This window comes from Mus musculus, chromosome 2, assembly GCF_000001635.26.
Source record: "Mus musculus strain C57BL/6J chromosome 2, GRCm38.p6 C57BL/6J".
Classification (NCBI taxonomy): domain Eukaryota; kingdom Metazoa; phylum Chordata; class Mammalia; order Rodentia; family Muridae; genus Mus; species Mus musculus.
This window is the reverse complement of record NC_000068.7, coordinates 15,854,998-15,868,595: the sequence shown is the minus strand read 5'-3', so window position 1 is coordinate 15,868,595 and position 13,598 is coordinate 15,854,998. Positions and strand designations below refer to the sequence as shown.

Below are 13,598 nucleotides of genomic sequence, written 5' to 3'. Positions count from 1 at the left end.
AGAATTCATAGAATAGATATTGCCATGGTGCAATTGGAAACTATTAGCTGTTGCAAGAGGAAGAGACAGTTTTCTTTCAGAGTATAACCTTTGGTAATGGCACCTCTCCATGGGAGGATCACATATCTGAGAATACTTGAGCATCGCAAATTGAAGAATTTAAGAACTACAGTAGCAACAAAGGATGAAGCTGTGTGGGGAGGGAAAAGGAATGATTGGGGAGAAGTTGGAGAAGGAGATTGGACATGAACAAAACATGTGTCAGGGAACTCTCAAAGAGGTAATATAAACAAGAGCACAATTCAAAGTCATAGCTACAGTGTATCATGTAGTAAACCTCTATAGTGATGTGCTCGCAGCAATGTTAAAGTGTAATAGCTTAGCTTGTTATATACAGCTGTGAGCATCACTCATAGAAATTTATTTTCTACAAATCTAGCAATAGCCTTAAAGTCATTAATAAAAAATATTTTAATATTATAATTCTTTTCTCCTTGAAACATGTATTCAGTCAGTCAAATTAACTATTTCTTTCATCTTTGTTTCTCAGTATAGAATTTAGGAATGCAATTATTATGCAATAGAATTTAATTTCAGAACTAATTCCTGAAACAAAAGCTATAATTCATCATTTTAATTGTTCATAGAAGTTATTTAATCTTGAAATATAAAGAGTAAAATATATAATAACTTGAAATAATTATTGCAGTAAGTCACACACAGAAATTAAAGGTGAAGTTGTATTGAGCTTCAAACTATGTACAAGATGTTCTCCTGAACATTACTTCTATTGTTTAAGATACTTTTTCTAATATTTTCAGGGTTGTGAAACTTACATAGCCAACTCTTAATAGTTGTGTAAGTGGCCATAAAGCTAACAACAATAGTGACTATGTTTCAGAATTAGGCATTATGCTACAATCAATCAGTCATGGCTTATAGATTATTTGTTTAGGGTACTTGTAAGAAACTTTATAATATAATATACTATTCTAGCTCTTTTTATTAATTATTGTTTCCTACATATGTATATATGGACACTTGAATAGACATATTATTTTAGCTTATATGGGATGAGAGTATGAATAAGTTGATCAATTGTAGCAATAACTATCATTTATAATTATTTTAAACAATAATTTCTGATTAAATTTTACTTATGTATTAATGACAAAATATAAGCTTCTGAAAGCATAAATATATGTAACCTAATATCCAGAAGCTGAAAGTACTTAAGAAAAAAACTTTATAGCATGTCTACCAGCATTCAAACAAATCTCACTCCTGAGAATAAAGCACAAAGCTTATTTGACAAGTGTTTGAGTTATCCTGAAGCAATTCTATCTAAATGAGAATGTGAATGATTTTACTATCAAAATGCCAGGAGCCATCCTTTCCAGCATACTGGCCAAAGAAAAACTAATAAAAACATGTAGAAGAAGCAGCAATTTTCAGAAAAAGAATTTACTGCACACGACTCTTCAAAAAAGAGTTCTAGGTTATTTCTATGTAGCATCAAAGGAATATTTCTTATTTAAGGACATCTAATCACAAATCAGATGTGTTAGAAATAATAAACTCTCTTTCTGTAGGTTCTGATGTAAAAACTGTGAAATATCTGGGTTTATGGTTATTGTCATATCATTTGGAATTATATAAATTTTGTTGTTACTTTTAGTCATTTGGAAACAGACTAGTGATTTTTAGATCTTTCTTCTCACCACATTAAATACACAATTCTATGGTAGCTGTTGAGTGTTGAAGGACATTTCAGACTGTCTTTTCTTGCTGGTGCTTTGAGAAGGCACAAACCCTGCACCATCTCCTTGATCCCAGTCGGGAGCAGAAGCCTCCTTGATAATGTTCCATGATCTGACTTTTTGAATTATCTCATGTTTTATTAATTTATTTCCATAAAAGGAATTGTGATACACAAAACTTATTTGTAATTTAAACACACACACATATACCCTGAGTAAAATTTCGCTGTTAGGCACATGCTCTACCCAGGTGCTAAATTCCTAAGATTGGTCAAATTTGGACATAGTTTAGGTAATGTTTTCATCTGTCTACTTGTAAATGTCTTTGAAATCTCTCTGATTCATCATATTCTTTCTCTTTCTCCATCTCTCTCTCTCTCTCTCTCTCTCTCTCTCTCTCTCTCTCTCTCTCTCTCTCTCATATGGATGAGGATTGTCTCCAAGGAATCAAAAGGTCACTAAATTACTGTGATGTCTGTCTAATTGAGCTAGAGATCTTTCTACTACACATAAGATTTCTGTCTAAAGATTGAAAGTGAAACTTTCCTTACTTTATATAACATTGTTTCTTATTTCAGGACAATGACTACCCAAGAAAAATATATACACCCCATATTGTTAAATTTGTACAGAAAACTGACTCTTAAAATGTCAGGTATGTGTTTATTCTACTAAAAAAGAAATGTCATTTTTTATTAACTATTAAAATTAAGAAAATATTTACTCATATTTAACAATATTTATGTATGTATGGTGTCTGGATTGGCTTTCTGTATAACAGGGACAAGCTAAATTAATATGAGAAATATTGAGAAAATGCCTCTGTTGAGAAAATAACTCTATCAGATTACCTATAGGTTGGTTTGTAGATCAGTTTTCTGGATTAAAAATGGATATTGATTAGGCCAGCATACATGGAGGTAGTGTCACTCATGGGCAGGTGGTATTGGGTTTTGTAAACTGTCTGAAATCATAAAGAGCAGCTTGCAAACCACATTCCTCCTGGCTTCTACATCAGTGTATACCTCCACACTGCCTTGAGCTTCTCTCCTGACATCCCTCAGTGGTAGAGTGACTTGAGAGTTAAAAGCTAAAATAATCCCTTTCCTCAATTAGTTGCTTTTGGTGATGATGTTTTATCACAGTAATAGAAACTCAAAGACAGATAGCAAAAATACATTTCACTTAAAAACATATTAAAGGAGGATATTTGGAGAATATTCAAACATAAAGATGAACTTTTCATGTTTCGAAGAGTAGTTTTGATATGCTCTATCATATATAGAAAACATAATAATAAAAGTTAATAAAAGTTTATGAGAGTGAATAGCAAATCTTATTTATAACTTTAAAATAGAAATATCTGAGGCAGGTGTGAGTCAAGGAAACAGGATTTACACCATTAAACATGTATCATTACATATGTAATCCCTATTAGTTTGTAGAACTAACATTTGGTGATCAGCAATTTTTTAAAAAAATTTTTTTATTAGGTATTTTCCTCATTTACATTTCCAATGCAACCCCCATACCATGCACCCCCCCACTTCCCTATCCACCCATTCCCACTACTTGGCCCTGGAATTCCCCTGTACTGAGGCATATAAAGTTTGCATGACCAATGGGCCACTCTTTCCACTGATGGCCAAACAGGCCATCTTCTGATACATATGCAGCTAGAGACACGAGCTCCGGGAACTGGCTAGTTCATATTGTTATTCTACCTATAGGGTTGCAGATCCCTTTAGCTCCTTAGGTACTTTCTCTAGCTCCTCCATTGGGGGCCCTGTGTTCCATCCAATAGCTGACTGTGAGCATCCACTTCTGTGTTTGCTAGGCCCCGGCATAGTCTCACAAGACACAGCTATATCAGGGTCATTTCAGCAAAATGTTGCTTGGGTAAGCAATGGTGTCAGCGTTTGGAGGTTGATTATGGGATGGATCTCCCAGTATGGCAGTCTCTAGATGGTCCATCCTTTTGTCTCATCTCCAAACTTTGTCTCTGTAACTCCTTCCATGGGTGTTTTGTTCCCAATTCTAAGAAGGGGCAAAGTGTCCACACTTTGGTCTTCGTTCTTCTTGAGTTTCTTGTGTTTCGCAAATTGTATCTTATATCTTGGTTATTCTAAGTTTCTGGGCTAATATCCACTTATCAGTGAGTACATATCATGTGAGTTCTTTTGTGATTGGGTTACCTCACTTAGGATGATGCCCTCCAGGTCCATCCATTTGCCTAGAAATTTCATAAATTCATGTTTTTTAATAGCTGAGTAGTACTCCATTGTGTAAATGTACCACATTTTCTGTATCCATTCCTCTGTTGAGGGACATATGGGTTCTGTCCGGCTTCTGGCTATTATAAATAAGGCTGCTAAGAACATGGTGGAGCATGTGTCTTTCTTACCAGTTGGAACATTTTCTGGATATATGCCCAGGAGAGGAATTACGGAATCCTCCAGTAGTACTATGTCCAATTTTCTGAGGAACAGCCTGACTGATTTCCAGAGTGGTTGTACAAGCTTGCAATCACACTAACAATGGAGGAGTGTTCCTCTTTCTCCACATCCTCGCCAGCATCTGCTGTCACCTGAATTTTTGATCTTAGCCATTCTGACTGGTGTGAGATGGAATCTCAGGGTTGTTTTGATTTGCATTTCCCTGATGATTAAGGATGCTAACCATTTATTCAGGTTCTTCTGAGCCATTCGGTATTCCTCCTGTGAGAATTCTTTGTTTAGCCCCAAGCCTCATTTTTTAATGGGATTATTTGCTTTCTGGAGACCACCTTCTTGAGTTCTTTATATATATTGGATATTAGTTCCCTATCTGATTTAGGATAGGTAAAGATCCTTTCCCAATCTGTTGGTGGTCTTTTTGTCTTATTGATGATGTCTTTTGCCTTGCAGAACCTTTGCAATTTTATGAGGTCCCATTTGGCAATTTTTGTACTTACAGCACAAACCATTGCTGTTCTTTCAGGAATTTTTTCCCTGTGCCTGTATCTTCGAGGCTTTTCCCCACTTTCTCCTCTATAAGTTTCACTGTCTCTGGTTTTACGTGGAGTTTCTTGATCCACTTGGATTTGACCTTAGTACAAGGAGATAGGAATGGATCAATTCGCATTCTTCTACATGGTAACCGCCAGTTGTGCCAGCACCATTTGTTGAAGATGCTGTCTTTTTTCCACTGGATGGTTTTTGCTCCCTTGTCAAAAATCAAGTGGCCATATGTGTATGGGTTCATTTCTGAATCTTCAATAATATTCCATTGCTCTACTTGTCTGTCACTATACCAGTACCATGCAGTTTTTATCACAATTGCTCTGTAGTACAGCTTTAGGTAAGGCATGGTGATTCCACCAGAAATTCTTTTGTCCTTGAGAAGAGTTTATGCTATCCTAGGTTTTTTGTTATTCCAGATGAATTTGCAGATGGCTCTTTCTAATTCGTTGAAGAATTGAGTTGGAATTTTGATGGGGATTGCATTGAATCTGTAGATTGCTTTTGGCAAGATAGCCATTTTTACTATATTGATCCTGCCGATCCATGAGCATGGGAGATCTTTCCATCTTCTGAGATCTCCTTAATTTCTCTCTTCAGAGACTTGAAGTTCTTATCATACAGATCTTTCACTTCCTTAGTTAGAGTCAGGCCAAGGTATTTTATATTATTTGTGACTATTGTGAAGGGTGTTGTTTCCCTAATTCCTTTCTCAGCCTGTTTATTCTTTGTGTAGAGAAAGGCCATTGACTTGTTTGAGTTTATTTTATATCCAGCTACTTCACCGAAGCTGTTTATCAGGTTTAGGAGTTCTCTGGTAGAATTTTTAGGGTCACTTATATATACTATCATATCATCTGCAAAAAGTGATATTTTGACTTCCTCTTTTCCAATTTGTATCCCCTTGATCTCCTTTTGTTGTTAAATTGCTCTGGCTAATACTTCAAGTACTATGTTGAAAAGGTAGGGAGAAAGTGGGCAGCCTTGTCTAGTCCCTGATTTTAGTGGGATTGCTTCCAACTTCTCTCCATTTACTTTGATGTTGGCTACTGGTTTGCTGTAGATTGCTTTTATCATGTTTAGGTATGCATCTAACGAGATGATCATGTGGTTTTTGTCTTTGAGTTTGTTTATATAATGGGTTACATTGATGGATTTTCGTATATTAAACCATCCCTGCATCCCTGGAATAAAACCTACTTGGTCAGGATGGATGATTGCTTTAATATGTTCTTGGATTCGGTTAGCGAGAATTTTATTGAGGATTTTTGCATCGATATTCATAAGAGAAATTGGTCTGAAGTTCTCTATCTTTGTTGGGTCTTTCTGTGGTTTAGGTATCAGAGTAATAGTGGCTTCATAAAATGAGTTGGGTAGAATACCTTCTACTTGTATTTTGTGAAATAGTTTGTGCAGAACTGGAATTAGATCTTCTTTGAAGGTCTGATAGAACTCTGCACTAAACCCGTCTGGTCCTGGGCTTTTTTTGGCTGGGAGACTATTAATAACTGCTTCTATTTCTTTAGGTGATATGGGACTGTTTAGATGGTCAACTTGATCCTGATTCAACTTTGGTACCTGGTATCTGTCCAGAAATTTGTCCATTTCGTCCAGGTTTTCCAGTTTTGTTGAGTATAGCCTTTTGTAGAAGGATCTGATGGTGTTTTGGATTTCTTCAGGATCTGTTGTTATGTCTCCCTTTTCATTTCTGATATTGTTAATTAGGATGCTGTCCCTGTGCCCTCTAGTGAGTCTGGCTAAGTGTTTATTTATCTTGTTGATTTTCTCAAAGAGCCAGCTCCTTCTTTGGTTGATTTTTGGATAGTTCTTCTTGTTTCCACTTGGTTGATTTGGCCCCTGAGTTTGACTATTTCATGCCTTCTACTCCTCCTGGGTGAATTTGCTTCCTTTTGTTCTAGAGCTTTTAGGTGTGTTGTCAAGCTGCTAGTGTATGCTTTCTAGTTTCCTTTGGGAGGCACTCAGAGCTATGAGTTTCCCTCTTAGAAATTCTTTCATTGTGTCCCATAAGTCTGGGTATGTTGTGGCTTCATTTTCAGTAAACTCTAAAAAGTCTTTATTTTTTTCTTTATTCCTTCCTTGAACAAGGTATCATTGAGAAGAGTGTTGTTCAGTTTCCACGTGAATGTTGGCTTCCTATTATTTATGTTGTTATTGAAGATCAGCCTTAGTCCATGGTGATTTGATAGGATGCATAGACCAATTTCAATATTTTTGTATCTGTTGAAGCCTGTTTTGTGACCAATTATATGGTCAATTTTGGAGAAGGTACCATGAGGTGCTGAGAAGAAGGTATATCCTTTTGTTTTAGAATAAAATGTTCTGTAGATATCTGTTAAATACATTTGTTTCATAACTTCTGTTAATTTTACTGTGTCCCTGTTTAGTTTCTGTTTCCACGATCTGTCACTTGATGAAAGCGGTGTGTTGAAGTTTCCCAATATTATTGTGGGAGGTGCAAACTGTGCTTTGAGCTTTAGTAAAGTTTCTTTTATGAATGTAGGTGGCATTGCATTTGAAGCATAGATATTCAGAATTGATAGTTCCTCTTGGAGGATTTTACCTTTGATGGGTATGAAGTGATGAAGTGTCCCTCCGTGCTTTTTTTTTTTTTTTTTTTTTTTTTTGATAACTTTGGGTTGGAAGTCGATTTTATTAGATATTAGAATGGCTACTCCAGCTTGTTTGTTCAGACCATTTGCTTGGAAAATTGTTTTCCAGCCTTTCATTCTGAGGTGGTGTCTGTCTTTTTCCCTGAGATGGGTTTCTTGCAAGCAGCAAAATGTTGGGTCCTGTTTGTGTAGCCAGTCCGTTAGTCTATGTCTTTTTATTAGGGATTGAATCAATTGATATTAAGAGATATTAAGGAAAAGTAATTGTTGCTTCCTATTATTTTTGTTGTTAGGTTTGGCATTTTTTCTTGTGGCTGTGTTCTTTTTGGTTTGTTGAAGGATTACTTTCTTGCTTTTTCTAGGGCGTGGTTTCTGTCCTTGTATTTTTGTTGTTGTTGTTGTTGTAATCCTTTGAAGTGCTGGATTCGTGGAAAGATAATGTGTTAATTTGTTTTTTTCGTGGAATACTTTGGTTTCCCCACCTATGATAATTGAGAGTTTGGCTAGGTTTAGTAGCCTGGGCTGGCATTTGTGTTCTCTTAGTGTCTGTATAACATCTGTCCAGGCTCTTCTGGCTTTCATAGTGTCTGGTGAAAAATCTGGTGTAATTCTGATAGGCCTGCCTTTATATGTTACTTGACCCTTTTCCCTTATTGCTTTTAATATTCTATCTTTATTTGGTGCATTTGTTGTTCTGATTATTACGTATGAGGAGGAAATTCTTTTCTGGTCCAGTCTATTTGGATTTCTGTAGGCTTCTTGTATGTTCATGGGCATCTCTTTCTTTAGGTTTGGGAAGTTTTCTTCTATTATTTTGAAGATATTTTCTGGCCCTTTAAGTTGAAAATCTTCATTCTCATCTACTCCTATTATCAGTAGGTTTGGTCTTCTCATTGTGTCCTGGATTTCCTGGATGTTTCGAATAAGGATCTTTTTGCATTTTGCATTTTCTTTGGTTGTTGTGCCCATGTTTTCTATGGACTCTTCTGTACCTGAGATTCTCCCTTCCATCTCTTGTATTCTGTTGCTGATTCACATATATATGGTTCCAGATTTCTTTCCTAGGGTTTTTATCTCCAGCGTTGCCTCAGTTTGTCTTTTCTTTATAGTGTCTACTTCCCTTTTTAGGTCTAGTATGGTTTTGTTCATTTCCATCACCTGTTTGTATATGTTTTCTCGTTTTTCTTTAAGGACTTGTAACTCTTTAGCAGTGTTCTCCTGTATTTTTTAAGTGAGTTATTAAAGTCCTTCTTAATGTCCTCTACCATCATCATGAGATATGCTTTTAAATCCGTGTCTAGTTTTTCGGGTGTGTTGGGGTACCGAGGACTGGGTGAGGTTGGAGAGCTTCGTTCTGATGATGATGAGTGGTCTTGGTTTCTGTTAGTAAGATTCTTACATTTGCCTTTCACTCTCTGGTATTCTCTGGAGTTAGTTGTTATAGTTGTCTCTGGTTAGAGCTTGTTCCTCTCGTGATTCTGTTAGCCTCTATCAGCAGACCTGGGATACTAGATCTCTCCTGAGTTTCAGTGGTCAGACTACTCTCTGCAAGCAAGCTCTCCTCTTGCAGGGAAGGTGCCCAGATATTTGGAGTTCGAACTTGCCTCCTGGCAGAGGTGTGCTCCACTCACCAGAGGTCCTAAAATCTTGTGTAGAGTCCTCTAGGGAACTTGGGGGTGTATGCCGACTTGCGCCTCAGGTGACCTGGTGCTGGAGCTGACCAGAAGGGACTTGTGACCCTGGTCAGGCTGGGTTTTCTGTTTCCCTAATTAATGCTGTCTCAGGTCCTGCAAGATTGGATTGGAACAGAAGTTGTGTTCCACCACCAGAGGTCCTAAGATCCTGTAGAGAGTCCTCTGGGGACCTTGGGGGGTGCCATGCCTGATCAGCAATTGTTTATATTCTACCACAAAACCAAATTTACACAATATCTTTCAATAAATCCAGCACAACAAAGGATAACAGATAGAAAACACCAATACAAGGAGGGAAACTATACCCTAGGAAAGCAAGGAAGTAATCATTTAACAAATCCAAAAGAAGATAGGCACACAAACACAATGCCACCTCTACCAACAAAAATAACAGAGAGTAACAATCACTTTTTCTTAAAATGTCTTAACATCAAGAGACTCAATTCCCCAATAAAAAAGACATGCACCACCACTGCCCAGCTACAATATGCCAAAGTTAAAATAGGATCATATAAACAATATTAACATTCCCATAACCCCTAATGAAATACAAGAAGTCATTAATAGTCTCCCAACCAAAAAAAAGCCCAGGACCAGATGGGTTAAATGAAGAATTCTATGAGACCTTTAAAGAAGTCCTAATACCAACACTCTTCAAATTATTCCAAAAAATTAGAAACAGAAGGTACACTACCAAATTCATTTTATGAAGCCACAATTATGCTAATACCTAAACCACACAAAGACCAAACAAAGAAAGAGAACTGCAGACCAATCGCCCTTATGAGCATTGATGCAAAAATACTCAATAAAATTCTTGTCGTCCCCATTCAAGAACATATCAAAATGATCATTGACCATAATCAAGTAGGCTTCATACCAGGGATGCAGTGATGTGTCAATACAGGGAAATCCATCAATGTGATCCTCTATAAACAAACTTAAAGAAAAAAAAAGTGACCATTTCATTAGATGCTGAAAAAGCATTTGACAAAATTTAGCCTCCCTTCATGTTAAAAGTCTTGAAAAGATCAGGAATTTAGGCCTATACCTAAAAATAGTAAAAGAAAGATACAGCAAACCAGTAGCCAACATCAAAATGAATGGAGAGAAACTTGAAGCAATACCACTAAAATCAGGGACTAGACAAGATTGCCCTCTCTCTCCCTATATATTAAACATAGTACCTGAAGTTCTAGCTACGGTAATTAGACAACAAAAGGAGGTCAAAGGGATATAATTTGGAAAGGAAGAAGTACAAATATCACTATTTCCAGGTGATATGATCATAGACTTTTTAATTTCATTTTTATTAGATATTTTTTCATTTACATTTCGAATGCTATCTCAAAAGTTCCCTATTCCCTACCCCTACCCTGCTCCCCAACCCTCCAACCCCTACTTCCTGGCCCTGGCATTCCCCTGTACTGGGGCATATGGTCTTCAGAAGACCAGGGGCCTCTCCTCCCATTGATGGACAACTAGGCCATCCTCTGCTATGTATGCAACTAGAGAAACAGTTCTGGGGGTACTGGTTAGTTTATATTGCTGATTCTAATATAGGGTTGTAGACCATTTTAGCTCCTTGGACATTTTCTCTAGCTCCTTCTTTAGAGTCCCTGTGTTCCATCCAATAGATGTATCCACTTCTGTATTTGCCAGGCACTGGCATAGCCTCATAAGAGATAGCTATATCAGGGTTTGGTCAAGAAAATCTTGCTGGCATATGCAACAGTGTCTGGGTTTGGTGGTTGTATATGGGATGGATCCCCGGGTGGGGCAGTCTCTGGATGGACCTTTCTTCCAATTCAGCTCTGAACTTTGACTCTGTAACTCTTCCCATGGGTATTTTATTCCCCATTCTAAGAAGGAATGAAGTATCCACACTTTGGTCTTCCTTCTTTTTGAGTTTCATGTGTTTTGCAAATTGTATCTTGGATATTCTAAGTTTCTGTGCTAATATCCACTTATTAGTGAGTGCATATCATGTGTATTCTTTTGTTATTGGGTTACCTCACTCAGGATGATATCATCTAGATGATATCATCTAGATTCATTTTCCTAAGAGTTTCATAAATTCATTGTTTTTAATAGCTGAGTAGTACTCCATTGTGTAAATGTACCACATTTTCTGTATCCATTCCTCTGTTGAGGGACAACTGGGTTCTTTCCAGCTTCTGGCTATTATAAATAAGTCTGCTATGAACATAATGGAACATGTGTCCTTATTACAAGTTGGAACATCTTCTGGGTATATGGCCAGGAGATGTACTGCTGCATCTCCCAGTACTATTATGTCCAATTTTCTGAGGAACTGCCAGACTGATTTGCAGAAGTATTGTACCAGTTTTCAATCCCACCAACAATGGAGGAGTGCTCTTCTTTCTCCACATCCTTGCCAACATCTGCTGTAACCTGAACTTTTATCTTAGCCATTCTGACTGATGTGAGGTAGAATCTCAGGGTTGTTTGGATTTGCCTTTCCCTGATGATTAAGGATGGGGAACAATTTTCAGGTGTTTCTCAGCCATTTGGTATTCCTCAGTTGAGAATTCTTTGTTTAGGTCTGTACCCTAATGATCGTACTCTTAAGTGTCACCAAAAATTACATCAGAGAACCTCTAATGCTGATAAAAAACAAACAAGCAAACAAAACTCCAGAAAATTGGCTGGATATAAAATTAAATAAAACAAATTAGTATCCTTCCTCTACTCAAAGGATAAACAGGCTGAGAAAGAAATTAGGGAAATGACATCCTTCACAATAGTCATAAATAATATTACATAGCTTGGTGTGACTCTAACCAAGCATGTGAAAGCTCGATATGACAAGAACTTCAGGTCTCTGAAGGAAGAAATCGAAGATCCCAGAAGATGGAAAAACCTCCAATGCTCATGGATTTGTAGGATTAATATGGTAAACATGGCAAGTTGCCAAAAGTAATCTACAGATTCTATGCAATCCCCATCAAAATTTCAACTCAATTTTTCCTAGAGCTAGAAAGAGCAATTGGCAAATTCATTTGGAATAACAAAAGACCCAGGATAGCAAATCTATTCTCAACAATAAAAGAACTTCTGGGGGAATTACTATCCCTGACCTCAAGCTGTATTACAGAGAAATAGTGATAAAAACTGCATGGTATTAGTACAATGACAGGCAGGTATATAAATGGAATATAATTGAACCCAGAAATAAACCCAAACACCTATGGTCACTTGATCTTTGACAAGGAGCTAAAACCATCCAGTGGAAAAATGACCGCATTTTCAACAAATGGTTCTGGCTCACCTGGCAGTTTACTTGTAGAAGAATGCAAATTGATCCATTCTTATCTCCTTGTATAAAGTTCAATTCCAAGTGGATCAAGGACTTCCACATAAAACCAGATACAATGAAACTAAAAAAAGAAAGTAATGAAGATCCTCAAGCACATAGGAACGGAGGAAAATTTTCTAGACGGAAAACCAATAGCTTCTGCTCTAATATCAAGGATTGACAAATGGGACCCCTTAAAATGCAAAACTTCTGTAAGGCAAAGGATACTGTCAATAAGACAAAAAGGCCACCAACAGATTGGTAAAAGATCTTTACCAATCCTAAATTAGAAAGGGGACTAATATCCAATATATATAAAGAACTCAAGAAGCTGGACTCCAGAAAATCCAATAACCCTATTAAAAAATAGGGTACAGAGCTAAACAAAGAATTCTCAACTGAGGAATACCAAATGGCTGAAAAGTACCTGAAAAAGTGTTCAGCATCCTTAATCATCAGGGAAATGCAAATCAAAACAATCATGTGATTCCACCTCACACCAGTCAGAATGGCTAAGTTCAAAAATTCAGGTGACAGCAGATGCTGGCTAGTATGTAGAGAAAGAGGGACACTCCTCCATTGTTGGTGGGATTGCAAGATTGTATAACCACTCTGAAAATCAGTCTGGCAGTTCCTCAAAAAATTGGACATAATAGTACCAGAAGATCCAGCAATTCCTCTCCTGGGCATATGCCCAGAAGATGTTCCAACTTGTAATAAGGACACATGCTCCACTATGTTCATAGCAGCCTTATTTATAATAGCCAGAACCTGGAAAGATCCCAGATGTCCCTCAACAGAGGAATTGATAGAGAAAATGTGGCACATTTACACAATGGAGTACTACTCAGCTATTAAAAACAATGAATTCATTAAATACTTAGGCAAATGGATGCATCTGGAGGATGTCATTGTGAGTGAGGTAACCCAATCAGAAAAGAACACACATGGTATGCACTCACTGATAAGTGGATATTAGCCCAGAAACTTATAATATCCAAAATACAATTTGCAAAACACATGAAACTCAATACCCAAGATACAAGATACAAAGCACATGAAACTCAAGAAGAATGAAGACTGAAGTGTGGACACTTTGCCCCTTCTTAGAATTGGGAACAAAACACCCATGGAAGGAGTTACAGAGCAAAGTTTGGAGCTGAGACAAAGGATGGACCATCTAGAGACTACCATAT

At 37.1% G+C, this 13,598-nt stretch overlaps 1 protein-coding gene across 1 annotated transcript in view; it reads right to left on the bottom strand.

Moving 5' to 3' along the window:
- The window catches only part of Malrd1 (MAM and LDL receptor class A domain containing 1), a 729,079-nt gene that overhangs the window by 386,962 nt on the left and 328,519 nt on the right, over positions 1 to 13,598 (bottom strand). The window lies entirely within an intron of this gene.